The 14,889-nt window shown below is 37.3% G+C and overlaps 1 long non-coding RNA gene across 1 annotated transcript in view; it reads left to right on the top strand.

The window, feature by feature from the left end:
- LOC129474561 (uncharacterized) overlaps positions 1 to 14,889 on the top strand; it is a 315,006-nt gene that overhangs the window by 285,319 nt on the left and 14,798 nt on the right. Inside the window, exons 5-7 of the long non-coding RNA XR_010119433.1 lie at positions 594 to 660; positions 4,357 to 5,076; positions 12,713 to 12,806. This is a non-coding gene — a long non-coding RNA (uncharacterized lncRNA). The remainder of the gene's footprint in view (positions 1 to 593; positions 661 to 4,356; positions 5,077 to 12,712; positions 12,807 to 14,889) is intronic.

The following is a 14,889-nucleotide window of genomic DNA, read 5'->3' as shown; positions in this document are numbered from 1 at the left end:
GATACCCACTGGGCCCACACTCAGGCCTGTTTCACTGTAAATTTCCTCCTTGTTCCACTATTCCACATAGGATAAAATTCAGAAATGTAGGAAGACTTCAATTCCAAGCCATTGTCTAGCTCAGGACTTTTCACCCTCGGCACTACTGATTTTGAAACTGGATACTTCTTTGCCACGGGAGGCTGTCCTGTGCATTGCAGGATGTTTGCCCATCCCTGACCTCTCCCCACTAGATGGCACACAACCATTCCCTCACCACCATTCTACTTCGTCCACCCTTCCCCCACCACTGGGACCACACACAAGTCTCCAGACACTGTGAAATATCCCCTGCGGGAGAATCTCCTGTAACTGAGAACTGATCTACAAATACGTGAATATGTGCAGTTTTATTTATTCTTAGCTTTAATATGATTTTCTCTATCGTCTAACTCTTCCTCATAAGACTGCTCCACTCTGTTAAATAGAGGTTCCGGGGACGAAAGCTTTAAGCCTTCCACAGTTGACACCAGTTTGTTTGCTCCACTTTCTTAGAGTTCCATACTTTCACAGAGACAAAATGGCATTCAGCTTCTGCTTAATTATCTTCACAGGTGTGTTCGCAAGTTATGAGTCTTGTTCTTCTTCAGTGGTTGCATTAGAAGCATTGCCTGTGGGAAGGTAAAGAGATACTTATATTATGGAAAAAGTTTTGGTTTAGAAATTAAATGTGCAGACTTTGAAGCCACAATTCCCTCCACCACATCCTAGCTGAGTTGTCTTGGGTAAGTTACCTCCTGTTTCTTTTCTCTGTGAAACAGAGTCCAAGCAGATAGTGTTATTTTAACAATCAAATGATATATCCCATCAGTACTTGGAATCATGTCTAACACGGGGAAGATCAATAATCATTTATTATTATTATCCCTTCAACAATTATCTATAACTTAGGATCTTGTCTGGGACAGAAGGCAATCCAAGATCTCTTGAATAAATACATACTCCATGGTCATGACTTTTATTCAGATCAAAGTTGTAGGCTATGTTTTGCATATTTAAATTGCATCATTTTAACATTGGAATATTACCATGGAATTTTCTGTCCAGGAGGTGGAAATATACTTAAACATGTGAGTTGATTGTTAGAATCCACTACCCTGTATTCAATTCATAAAACATTCAGAATTGGGTGAAACTAATTAACGTGAGAGATTTACCTTTGAAGCTATGGTTGTGGGGAGTGGAGTAGTAAATTGAAGGGATTCCAAAGAGGCTTCTTGGGATATTCCTGTTTTTTTTTTCTTTTTTTTTTTTTTTTTTTTTTTACGTGGGAACGGGATACATGGAAGTGTTCAGTTTGTGAAAATCAATTGAGCTGGTCACTTTTCTTTATCTATTTATAGTTCCACAAAATTTCAAATATACATATAGATCAATTAGAGAAAAATAAAAACCTTGTTCTACACCTAACCATATTGTTTAGAGGAAAGTTGAGAGTACCAGAAATAATACATTCTTTGGTATTTTGTTGAATTATGGTTCTTTATTATTCAAATGGTTTTCTAGAGAAGTCTGACTTCATAAACTCTGTCTGCATTTGTGTTATAAATATGGGATGGGCTGTGAAACGAAATTATTATATGGTTGTTTACATTAACCTAGCCAAACACAAACCTGAATTTTTTTAACCCAGACATAATATTGAGAAGTACTACTTGGATGACTTAAACTATATTTTTAGCTACTCGTGCTATTGTTAATGTGAAAAATATAAAACTAAATTATAGGTCCCCCTATTTTCATTATGGGACAATTTTACAGCTGTCAAAAAGTTGTATTTCACACTTCCCACATTCACAAGGCTACATTCGTACGACAGTTTATAAGTTTTTTTTTTTTTTTTTTGGCTTTTTCCTCAGTAGCTGGAAAGTTGATATAGTAATGATTTTGTTGCAAGGTTGTCAAAGTAAATAGGCCACACCAAGCATAGACAAGGAAACTTAAATCTCAGAAAAAGACAAAATTTAGTTTATAACCAAGAATGGTAAATAGAGGAGCTGTGGATGGAATTTCCATATTATGACCAAACCTCTTGAAAGTCAAATGTTTCAACTTTTCATCCCATTTTTTTTCCTCCGGAACTGCTACAGAGGGGTCCATTGGACTGACAGGGGTTCCATGCTTTTTTGTGTCTTCTATGGAAGTGCCAATAAGCAGAGAACCAATGGTAAGATCCAAGGTCACACAGCAGGCTGAGGAATAGATGAGGCCGTTGCAAACCTGGTAAAACTTTCAATAAGACCAGCAGCTCATATAGTTTAGAGAAGATTGATTGTGAAAACTTAGTAGAATATGACAAAATTTTTAAATGAATAAAATTCTCTAGTATATTATTAAAAATGTAATATCATTCACAGTTCAAACAAAATCACATCTCCATAGCGTAGAAACCATGAGAAAGTTTCTAACAGTAGTACTGAAACATCCTTGCTTCTTTTAAAATTGTACTTGCATTTAACAACAGAAGATTTTAGGATGTACTTCTTATAAACTGTCTTTATGTATGAGCACCATCAATTAATTTTACCCATAGGAAGAAATAATCATCATAAATTTCCAAGCTGACACAGGCTGAGGCTCAGATCAGGTGAGGTGTCGTCATGAATGTCCTTCCTCTTCTCCTTCTAAATATAAGCCATGTTTGTTTCCCCCAAAGAACATTGTGGCTTGGCAAGAAGGATTCCCATTGGTCTAATAAAACAAAAACTAACTTATATTTAATTTCTATGCCTTTTTCACACTCTGAGAGTGCTAGGCAAGGCCTCTTCAAGCCCTTTTCACAAAGGAAGGCAGAGTGGTTAGTAAAAAGAAAAAAAAAAATAAATAAAAACTATACCTGCTTTGCCTTGGGTTCAAAGACTAAGTACAGGCTTCATCTCTGGGGTGGAGGGTGGAATTCTCATGACAGCACTGGGTATGTCCTTTGTTTTCTCTGTTCACTCAGAGTCCTTTTAGGGTTCTCATTAAATGTTATTAACAAGCATTTACAAAGCATGACTATGAAATTCCAGGGAGAGTCAAGTGGCAGAGTGAACAGCAAGTGGAATGTAAGACAACCAAAGTAACTAAAGTTGGACATCCTCAGCTCAATGAAATTGCCAATGGCAGATAAGAATTGGGGGTAGGAAGATTTGTTTTTGAGTGTGACATAAAGACTATAAAAGGATTAGGACCACCAACTACCACACATTTATCTATACCACAATAATTCTCACACCAGAGAGAGGTGTATATGTGTTAGAAATAGGGGATACACATATGTCCATAGAACTAAAGGTAGCAACTATAAGAAAAAGCATCAAAACAAGCAAATGAATAAAAACAGTCATGTAAGACCAGGGGTTAGCAATAGGCATCATAGACAACTAAACCCAATGACAAATTATTCACTGGTGGAATTATGCTAATTTTGTTGTTTTCTAGATTACTCCATGTGGCATTACAGGAATATTTTCTTCTAGATCCCTTGGTTCTATCAGTTCTCCTACCTAAGTCTAGAGCTTCCTAATCTCTGAAAGGGACATTGTCCCTCTCTATCAAATAGCAGCTTCATGCACATTTGCAGTTTATTTTCTGAAAATAAGGGTCAGTATGAATCAAGCAATGCGGACCTGAGACTCACTTTCCTACCTAAGTGAAGCTGATTACTCAGTGACCTGTTCACAACTTTTGGGCAACTTAGAGTTCTGGAGTCAGTCAGTCCCTGGAGCTATCTCCATGGAGCTGAATAACCGCTGTCTCAGCCTGCCAAAAGGTTTTTCAGCTCAGTGCTACTCTTGAATGACACTCTGTCATTATGCTATATTTAGGTCACGAAAGTTGTAATTAGCTTTGTTCTGCTGCAAACTGATCCAGCCTCACATGCAATATAAAAGGTAATAAAATAAGTAGGAAGATATAAAAACCTAAATAAGCCTCCTATGCAGGAAATTTCATCATTACAAAACTGATGAAAGAGCCAAAGAAAGGGAAACTGTATGGCTTCAAAACCTGGCAAAGAAGTCTGTTAGTAGAAGCAATCGAAGAAGCTATACTTATGTATGGCCAACTTGCAACAGAATTTTTAATTAACCCCCTCATTACAGCCCCACCCTGTCCCCTGCTCTTTCCCACTGAGGTGACTGTGCTGTAATTTGATTACATTTGGTGGAAACTCCTTTTCTCATAGGACATCTCACATCCCTTTTAAGAGCCAGCTCTGCCTAATAAACGGACTTTTAGAATTATACTATTTAGTATCCCTACATTATCCCTTATAGTTATTGCCTGGACCTGAGCCATCTGTTTTCAATGACACACAGTATTCTGTGTTTGCAGGAATGGATGCTGCTTATGAGAGAGGAGCTGGAAGGAGGGCAAAAGAACATGAAATCCACAGTCAGTACTGAAATAACCACAACTAGCTGTGGCCGCTTTCATTCTCCAACCTGGTTATAATCTCCTTGAAGGTGACAACTATTGTCTCTCACAGGTTTTAAACATGAGCTAAGTGTAGGTTATTAATAAATGCTTATTGAGTCACCGAGGGGATGCACTTAGGAAAAACAACATGCTTTCCCAAGACCCAAGTTAAACATTTTTCGTCTAATCTTTATTTAACTATTGACAATAATTTTCCTTTTTGATGTCCTGTATGACTTCAGGGAGCCCTTGATATTTCCCAGTTTTATTCAATGAATAAAAATTCAAATAAAAAGAACAAGTGAAGAAACATAGGAAATATTTTCAAAAAGAAAATTATATATTTTATATACCCAGAATTAGAAAGAGAGAAGAGAAAACGAAAAGTGGTTCAAAGTCAAGTAGAGAAAGTCTATTGATGAGTTGGAATATGATGGAATATGAACTTGAGGGAATAAATGTGGTGCTTGTTATGTTGTCTCCAGGGATGGGCTAAGAGTGTTATTTCTTTTATTCTGAGGGTTATGGGAGATAAGGTGGAAGGTGAAGGGCCCCTCATCTAACTTAAAGAAGAGTCCAAAGAATAAAAAGGGCAAATGGTATCATGCAGACAAGAGGATGGAATTCAGATACCAGGTAGATACAGAAATGTTCTCTCTGTTCTTTTCCAGCACTGGGTTTGAATGTGGTGACATGAGCTAGATGCAAGGGAGCATGTAAAACAATAATTCAAGCAATACCTTACATTCTCACTCTGTTGCCTAAGTTAGAATGCAGTGGGAAGATCTCAGCTCACTGCAACCTCCACTCCCAGGTGCAAGCAATCCTCCTGCCTCAGCCTTCTGACTAGCTGCAATTACAGGCGCACGCCACCATGCCCAGCTAACTTTTTGTATTTTTAGTAGAGATGTGAGTTCCCCATCTTGGCCAGGCTGTTCTTGAACTCCTGGCTTCAAGTGATCCGCTGACCTCTGCCTCCCAAAGTGCTGGGATTAGAGGCGTAAACCATTGCACCTGGCCGTGATAACTTTTAACAGTTTATCTAAATATGTTTGCATTGATCTTCATATTCAATCTGCACAGCTCTTTGAAGTTCATTTTACAGCTGAGCGAACTGAGTAAAGTCAAGCAGCTTGATTGACCAAGTTCTCAGCTGGTTAAAAGCAGAGGCCGGGAGCAGTGGCTCATACCTGTAATCCCAGAAACTTTGGAGGCTGAAGGAAGACACTTGCTTGAGCTCAGGAGTTCAAGACCAGCCTGGGCAACACAACAAGACCCAGTCTCTACGAAAAAAAAAATATATTAGTCCAGTCCAGCAGGTGGGGTTGAAGTGGGAGGATCTCTTTACCCCAGGAGTTCAAGGATGCAGTGAACTAGATTGCTGTGAGCTGCGCTCCAACCTGGATGACACAGCAAGACCCTGTCTCAAAAAAAAAAAAAAAGCCAAGATTCAAGATTCAAACCTATATCTATCTCTCAGTGTAATGCTCATTTGTCCTTTACTCCATGGCCTGAAAAGAGCTTCAACAGCCTTGAAGGGAAACTAGACATCAAGAAGGTTTACAATTTCCAATAAGATTCATAAAGAAAATAGTTGTCATCCAAGGCTGCAATTTTATCTGCATTTTTATGACTACAGTGTCCCGAATCTCAATGCTATCAATATTCCATTTCTAGTCAGTTTCCATTTCTTCATCAGTGTCAAGAGGCAAAAATACTGATTCCCCCTTTGCCACTGATTAGAAAGCATGGTGTTCAGGGCTGACAAAGTAATGATAAAAAGAACTCAAGGACCTTGAGTGATTAAGGGTGAAATTAAGACATATGATGGTGTCTTCTCATTTTTCTGATGACCAGTAACAATTATGCTGTTGTTTGTAAGAGAGGATGTAGAAAGTTCCGTTGTGAATTTCTTCATGCTTAGTGAGTGGGCTTATGTTGTTATAATAAGTGTGTGTTTTTAGGTGGGGGGAGATTTCAGATTGTATTTTTTTCTCAACATTGCATTTTTTACATTTTAGACATTGAATTATGATTCAGCTTAGAAGGAGAAGAGAATTAAAAAATAGAGTATGTGAAAGGTTTAATAACACTTCTTTTATCCAGCTTAATCTTGAATTTTAAGTTTATGAACTTTTAAATCAATGTGTAATTATTTTAAATGTAAAAATTTATTTTAGGCCATAGCATTAAATGAAATGAAACATAGCTATAAATGTTATTCATATTATTCATAAAAAATGACATTTTTTCATTCACTGTGGACTTCATTTGAAGGATTTGACATTTTACAGTAGATGACAGAAAATGGAAAAAACACAAGCTTTTTTTTTCTCTCTCTCTCTCTCTCTGCTTTAATAATTCTGTCCTGGCCTGACGTAGGTATTTTTGCCCCTCAAAATTTTCAAAATTGTTATTGCTGTTGTGATAAGACCAGAGTTATTGAGTTTGAGACTGGAAGGAATTTTCTTTAGGAAAATGTGGAAGGTGTGATTGGAAGGAAAATGGGTTTGAGGAGAGCCGGAGCACATGCTATTTCCTGGACAAGGTGTCCACCCAACTCACTTCATACCGATCTCAGTAAGAAAAAGACAATCCAGCCACACTGTGTCGCCCCAAATCAGATTTCAACTTTGCACATTTTTTTCTTAAAAGGGTTATAAAAGTTGTTTTTAGGAGGACACACTGTCACACATGTTCTACATGTGTGCACACACACACACATAAAACTGCTGAACACTTTCCGCTAAAATCTAAAAAAAAAAAACACTTTTAAACTGGGAGAGATGCATATTAAAATGTTAGAGGAAAGTCTCATTATCAGGCCTTTTACAAATAAAATGAATCTTGAGATTAAATATTGTTATAATCATTATGAACATTAGCTTTCCTTTTCTCTCCCCCTTTTTTTTGTGTCACACAAATTCTCACAGGTGGTTCTAATTAGACATAAATAGTGACAGTGGCCAGTTTGACTAAATCCAGATTCCGGCCAAGAGTAATGGAAAAAAGTCTCAGCTTGCCGTCTTAAAAACGGAATCTATATTGAGACAGTTCAAGGAAATGACGCCTCTGGTGAGATGTAAAAACCACAGCTCAAGCCCCTTTGTGCGTTATCCCTTTAGGGAGTCAAAGCAGCATAAAACACCTAATGGCATGTTCCTCCCTGCCCACATTACATTCCAGATTTCTCAAAGAAAGCTTGCATTCGTCTACCTAAGACAAACTTTGACCACCTTGGCATCTGATAGGAAGAAAACCCCAAAACCAAAAAAACAAAAGAAAGCAAGGCATGTATGCTATCTCTATTGTCTTGTAATTTTAATCCTTTTATATGGAATAGTTGAATGGGTATTTGATAATTCTGTCAAGTCACTTCCTAAATACTTCACTGTTTTTATAAAAACTTTTATTGCCTTTAGTTTAGTAGGGCAATACAGAAAAAGAATAAGTCTTTTTAAAGAAAGTTTCCAGAAATCAATACGTTAGTAAAACTTGGATTGTTCAGCATGCATGTTCCAGGATAACAGCCTTTCTTCCTAGTCATGTTCTCTTTCTTGTTATTTCACACCAGTGTTCTATGAAGCCAACACACTCATCCTTGGATAAGAAATGTCTGTAAAGATTTATACACGTATTTCATGGACATGCTGAGTAATTTTTAGATTTCCTTAAGCAGGGCTGTTGCATATAATTGGGTCACTGCCCTAGGGCACTCAGCCAGTGGGATCAGTGAAGGTTAAAATCCAGCCCATGTGTCTTTCACAAAGCCTTATCCCCTTCCTAGTAAAGGACTGCATCTGCCTGGAAGGAGTGACAAGTTTTCTAATTTGCAGAGACTGGGTTTGCTGCATCCTGTAAGTCATTTTTGCAAACCCAACCAAAAAGGGAAAAAAAAAGGATTATTTACAAATGTAATAATTTACTTATTTTTGCCTTCTCTTTAAATATCTGAACATATGAAGAATCTGAACACTTACATTTTTTTCCAGAAATATGATAAGGCACAATATATCAGCCACTGATATTTGACTTTCTGGTTTCTTAAGCATATACACTCAAGCTCATTGAGACCTGATATCCTTGGCTGACCAATTCAATGCATATTGACATTGATAGATAGCTTAAAAATTGGGGGAGAGGACAGAACTAAATATCCAGGGAAGTCCATATGTACCTCCTTCCATATATTTCATAAATATGCTGTTAACTAAATTTTTAGAGCGGCTGGCAATCGTCCATTTCCACTTTTGTATACCTGTTTCTGAGATGCATGGTAAAATAGCAGAAGTCTAAGCAGTCTTTACAACTCTACCCTTTATGAAACATGTCTTCAGTTTTTACATTTAGTGTATTATTACCACAATTATTATTACTACTACTTTATCTCATCTAAACCTGTTCTTGAATTCAGAGTACTTACAACAATGCCTGGATATTATCTGAAAGATATGTTTCTGCTGAGTCAACAAGTTTAAAAGTATGAAGAAGAGCAAATTAAAACAAATAGAGCGAGCACTTTATAAACAGCATATACTTGTGAATTTCATTTTTTAGCAGTTCAAATAGATCTCCAGTGACTATCCCTTGAAGTTATTTTCAGCACTTGTTTTTTGCAGATGTAAAATATTTTTTCATATCAATGCAAAAATGACTTCTCTTTATTGATGGTTAGATTCCTAATGAGGCTGATCTACAGCAAAAGACCTGGATTGTCAGTCCTAGCCTTTTAACTAATAGTGACAAAATAGATATTCTTGTTCTATTGCATTGGGGAATTCCTTTGATCTTAGTAGGGATCCAAGGATAATAAGAGGTGTTCTAGAGAAAAATATCAGTACCAGCAAGTTAAAAATATTATCCATTTTGCTCACATCATCACCAATCCAAGGAATAACTAGAGACCTGGAGGAGTTATAGAAGATTCTAGCAGCTTATGTACCAAGGCTTTTCCTCTTCAGGGGTGGTGGTGTTTTATATACAGAACAAATTATCCTAGGATATTGGCAGGCTTTAAATAATATTTTAGGTGAGGCTCAAGATTGGATGCTTCCAGAAAAGAATCGTTCTGAGCAAACTTGGTTCTTAGCTCCACTCTACCTCATGAGGCTGTGAGAGGTCTGTAATGCACTCCAGAAGAGATTTTAGACGCTGATTGTTCCATCCCACTTGTTTCACCCAGACCCACCCGTAACAAATGAGAGAAAGTTTCAAGCAGCTGATTTTAGAATAAGAAATTTCAACTAGGGCTCTCGGGGAGAGATGTTTTATCCATTCATAATTAAGGCACTTGGGCCATATGTTTTTCTTTCCACTTTGTCACCTCCTCTCTCTGTCTGTGTGGTTTTCTCTGATTGTTACTTTCTTCGTTGTTGTTGTTGCTGTCCTCTGTCTCTAGTTAGTGGCAGCAGCTAGAAAAGCTCCCCACCCATGTGGCAGCCTTTTTCCCCACAGAGAGCTTTGGTTAAAGGTCCGCCTTGCTCTTCCAGCTTGCAGGATACCTGCTGGTCTAACAAGATAGACTGTTCCTACTCAAACACCCCAATTGCCCCAGCTGCAATTCATATCCATTCTTTTATCTGTGAAGTTATCTATTAGTGTCTACATTTGTTGACCTTTAAGTCCTGTATGCAACTTTTAATCACAGCAGTTCAGCTCTCTTTGCTCTCCTCCTAATCACTGCCCTTTGGTGCCTCTGTTTTCTTGTTGACTTTCCAATTGTCTCAATCAAGGTGGTGAGGAGGGGCTTCAGTCTGGCAGGATAATCCTGGACCTATTCTAGGTTTTACTTCAATAGTTGTACAGATCATTTTTTTCTTTTGTAAATTAATCATAAATTCCCTCCTTCAATTTTGGCATGGGCTCACCTGAATGAAATACTATAAACTTCACCTACTTTTTTTCTTTTAAAATGTAACAAAAGACTTTTTACAACAAATTACTATAGGTAATAAAAAAAAGCACAGTTAACAAGAAGGGATCCCCAAGCACAATAATTATTTTTTTTCTCTTGCTGGGTGATGAAAAAGTGAGAATTTTTAGATGTGACTAGCGTTGGACCCTGAATAAGTCTCTCTTATCTGTGTCCCATTTTTCCACTTTATAATCTTAGTGTTTGGTGATGGTTGTCTCAAAGATCTCTTCCAGTCCTAACACGATAATGGAATTCTAGATTTTAAGTGTGTTCATTTATTTGAATTTATCTCAAAAGGTGAAGTCATATAGATATTTCAATATAAATATTTTACTGTGACTGACAGCAGCAACTTTTAAAATGCCTGTAAACATTTCCACTGATCAGATGATCCTCATAGTGAAAAACAAAATCCACAGAATTGGAAAGGTAGGGGAAGTCAGTGTTCTCCCTATCCTAGGAGTCTCATAGTCTCATTAGCAGAGAGGTGATGAGTGGATATTTGGCTGTTGATGCCAAATATCATTACACTTAGTGGAGTTAACTTGTCAGGGCTTAGTATAAGGGAAGTAGAGGAATGAATCTGCAATCTGTTATGTTTATACAGTGTATTCATTCACGGTGAGGTGTATTCCTCAGAAAGAATTTAGCTGATTACTAGGATAACTTCCAGGTTGCATGCCTAATGCTGGGGGCCCGACCCCTGTCAATGCTGGAAATGATTTGGGATGTACCTTTTCAGGTATCATATTCAATGAATAACTGCGTATACGGATCCAGGAGCTACTACAATGTCCTCATTCCATAATGGAAAACCCCTGCTCCCAAATGGGCAGGGAAGGACCAGGACTTGGGAGAACAGGGTTCTGAGCATTATCTGAGGACTGGTGGTGACAGACACCAGGCACACACTCCCTCCTGGTCATTGCTCTTCCTCTGCTAGATGTAGACGAGCTTCATTCTCTCCTTCTCTTCCATTACCTCTGCCTCGTGTCTTAGTGACAACCACAATTTTAAACCTACTAGAAAAAGGGGAAAAAGGCAAATGAGACCTTCTCTTTCTAGTCTCTTATTTCTTTATCTAGAAACAAACTTTAAAGATTGCTCCTCTTCTTAGCAGATAAGGAGACAGAATATCTCCCAACAGCTAGTCTGATGGTGAATGCATAAACCTATCAGGAAGGGAGAATGAAAGGATTTGTCCCTGGGTTCTCAGAAAAACTGTCTTTGTAATTCTTAGAAGCATGATAAAAGGGACATTAAATCAACTTTGAAAACTGTGGAAGAAAAGTTATGATTCTTCCTCATTGATGTTTTATCAAAACAGAAGTCTGAAACTTACCCCTACTGCATTTAAGTGTTCTGTGCCCCTCAAACATTTCAGGTATATAAAAAAGTCCTGGTGTTCAGCAAGATCATATTAAAATTTGTTTTTTGGGGGCTACTGTGTATTTCTAATCTGAGGAATACTGCCTGACAAAGAAGAGATGCTCTGTAAATTTTTGCTAAATGTACACTGAAAGACTTGAACCTCCTCCTAATAGATGCCAATTAACCAGCAAACAAATGACATGCACAGAATCTGACACGAGGAACTTACAGCATGAGAGAAGGGAACCCGACATGGATTGTCTGAAAATGATGCAGAAATCTTATGCAAACGATAAAATAAAGCCAAACAAAATGCACAGGCATCTTTTCTAGTAAACCATTTTAATGTAAAAAGTACCTGCTTATGACTACAAAAAGGCCACTTTTTCAAGTACATCTTATATTTGATAATACAAAAAAACCATTGTTTCCCTAATGATTTTATTATGGTTTTCCTTAAAGGGTTAACCTGTAGCATCCATGCTGTATGGAAACGGAAGGCTGTATATTCTTTCTGGCATATGCTTTCCAATTAGTTGGATGTCTGATGAGCTGCATGTAATCTTAATAATGCTCAGATTTGATATAAGCCATTTTAGTAGATAATGGTTCTTTGAAGGTAAGTGAAAGGGATAATAACTCTTGGCAATATGGTTGTTCAGGAAATTTCAATTTTTTCATAGGAAACTGAAAATACTTAGAGGATTAAAGTGACTACAATGCACAGATGAAAATCCCCATTTGGAAGCTGGCTTTTCTCACAGTTTCTCCATGTTGACTGTTTTAACAATTGCCCCACTTAGCTATAAAATCTTCATACTATAGAGTGTAGCATTGTTTAAAAGATACTTTAGCCGCATAAATCAAGTGCTGAGATAATGCATTATGTGTGATACTCTCCTGGGAGTACTCACAAGCACTCTGGTGAATACTAATTCCTGGCCAAGTGTGTTTTTCAAATATCATTCTCCTTTACTTCTATGTCAGGATCCCAGGGCCCTGCCATCCCAGCCAATAACACCACAAACGGAGACAAGTATAAATGATGCAAAGACTGAACACATGTGCTGTTTGCAGCAAGGTAATTGCCACACTGCAGATTCTTAACCCTGCTTGGGCTCAACATTCAATGGCATGGAGAATCACTTGTGATTTCCCAGAATTTCAGAATATTTTCATTTCTTACTTTGTGTAATACCAGCAGTTGTTTGTATCCAATGAGAAATATAAATCTCAGGACTTGTACCTGAAATAGAATCATGGATCCTTAGCTTGGGAGGATTTTAAAGATGATCTAAGAATGTTGTATGTAAATGTTAATGCCCATTATAAATTCATGCAGACCATATTTAATTACAGATGCTTGGCCTTTATGCTCAAAACTATTAAATATTTTCATGGTGGGCACTGTTGTAGATTTAAAGAGACTAATTGCATTTATTTTATAATTATCCTCTATGTTCTGGCTTATCTGCTTTTTCTTGAGTTAGGTCATTTGTTCAGTTGGTGTTTCCTTTGCATACTGGTTTCTTCAACAGAGCATTTTGGCATATCAGGTAACACTTGCTAACAATGGTTTGACTGATTGATATCAGGAATTGAAGTAGGTACACTTAAAAATGTAAAAAAAAATGTACTCTGTACTCTGGGGTCATTACAAGGTCTCAGGCTCTGTAGAGAGTGCGAGTGGGATGGAGGGGAGAGAGGTAGGGAGCAGGTGGGGAGCAAATTGGGCTTTCCCTTAGGGTGGATGGAGAGCTTGCCTTATGAGACATTAGGGGAAGAGTCCCCTTGGCCTTCTCAGTGACAGAAACTTGTCTGAATTACTGCTTCTCTTCTTTCAGCCCCAGCATACCTTTGAAATTTCTACTGAAAAGATCCCCAACTTCATTCAGAAAGACCATCTTTCAGCTTGTGCTGGGGGACAAATGCCTTAGTCCTTAGCTACCTTGGGGACCAGACTGCCCTAGTGTCCTCCAAAGTCCCCACTGCTCCTTATCAAGTTCTGCTTTTGGAGCTTTAATATCAACTTAAGATGAAATTCTGATAAGATCTTTCACTGTTTAAAAAAAACAATTCTGTCTAAGCATGTGTTGTACTGTGAGTTCCTCATCACTTTTGGCTCTAAACTGCTTTGGACTTTCTGAACATCCTTCATTATCTCAGTTTTCCATAGCTGCCTTAAAATATATGTATTCATTTTCTTTTCTTATGAGATTTTGGGAGGGAGGAGAGAGAAGTGTGTATAATAGTTGCCTTAAATGTGAAACTGCCAACTGAACTTGATATATGATTGTCCCTTTACTCAAACTAATTTTTGATACAATAGGAATTCCCTACTGTGGTCTGCAATTCGATAGCACTGGTGATTATATAGTTTGAATTAAATGCTAGCCCCTTCTGTTACAATAGTTTACATCTACGAATTATTAAGACTCAACTCAATTCCTAGGTGCTCCTCAACCCAGGCTAACTTATGTGCACTTTCAAGGTACCTGACCTTTCTATGTATTGTAGGAGTGAATTTGGGGCGGGTGCCATACATTTAGAACTCACCCAGCAGTAGTTATCCAAACATCTGGTACAGAAAAGTCACATGTTAAATAGCTGTTAATGTCATAAAGACTCCAGTAAAAGGACGAGATGGGAGAATTATAATATTTTGGCTTTGGCAATGATGTCAGAAAAGTTTCTTCCTGAACCCACCTTAATGTGCCTTTAGCTTTACAGTGTCTACTGGCCTTTTTCATTGAGCAGAATAAAATTATCTGGTAAATTATGTGTTAGAAAAGTCTCTCAAACTTCTGAAGTTCTTTTAACTCACATAGAAGAAGAAGCAGAATACAGTAAGAGAAACATACTATACAATATAATAATATAGATTTAGCAATATAGTATGCTATAACTTACTCTATTATACTGTAATATATAGTAATATGTAAACAGTACATTATTGTAATATAAAATAATATGATAATTTAGAAAATAATAATAGAGAAGTAGTGTAGAAATGCCAGATCTACATCTTGGTATCTTAAAGTTAACTGTAATTGCTAATTTTAATATTCTGAGCCTTAATTTGTAATATAGTATGTGAGTATGTGTGCCTGTGTGTGTGTTTTTGTGTGGTATGTGTGTGTGTGTATTTTCTTCCTTACTCTGAA

Source organism: Symphalangus syndactylus, chromosome 24 (genome assembly GCF_028878055.3).
Source record: "Symphalangus syndactylus isolate Jambi chromosome 24, NHGRI_mSymSyn1-v2.1_pri, whole genome shotgun sequence".
Classification (NCBI taxonomy): domain Eukaryota; kingdom Metazoa; phylum Chordata; class Mammalia; order Primates; family Hylobatidae; genus Symphalangus; species Symphalangus syndactylus.
Note: the sequence above shows the minus strand (reverse complement) of the source record. Positions and strands in the feature narration are given on the sequence as shown.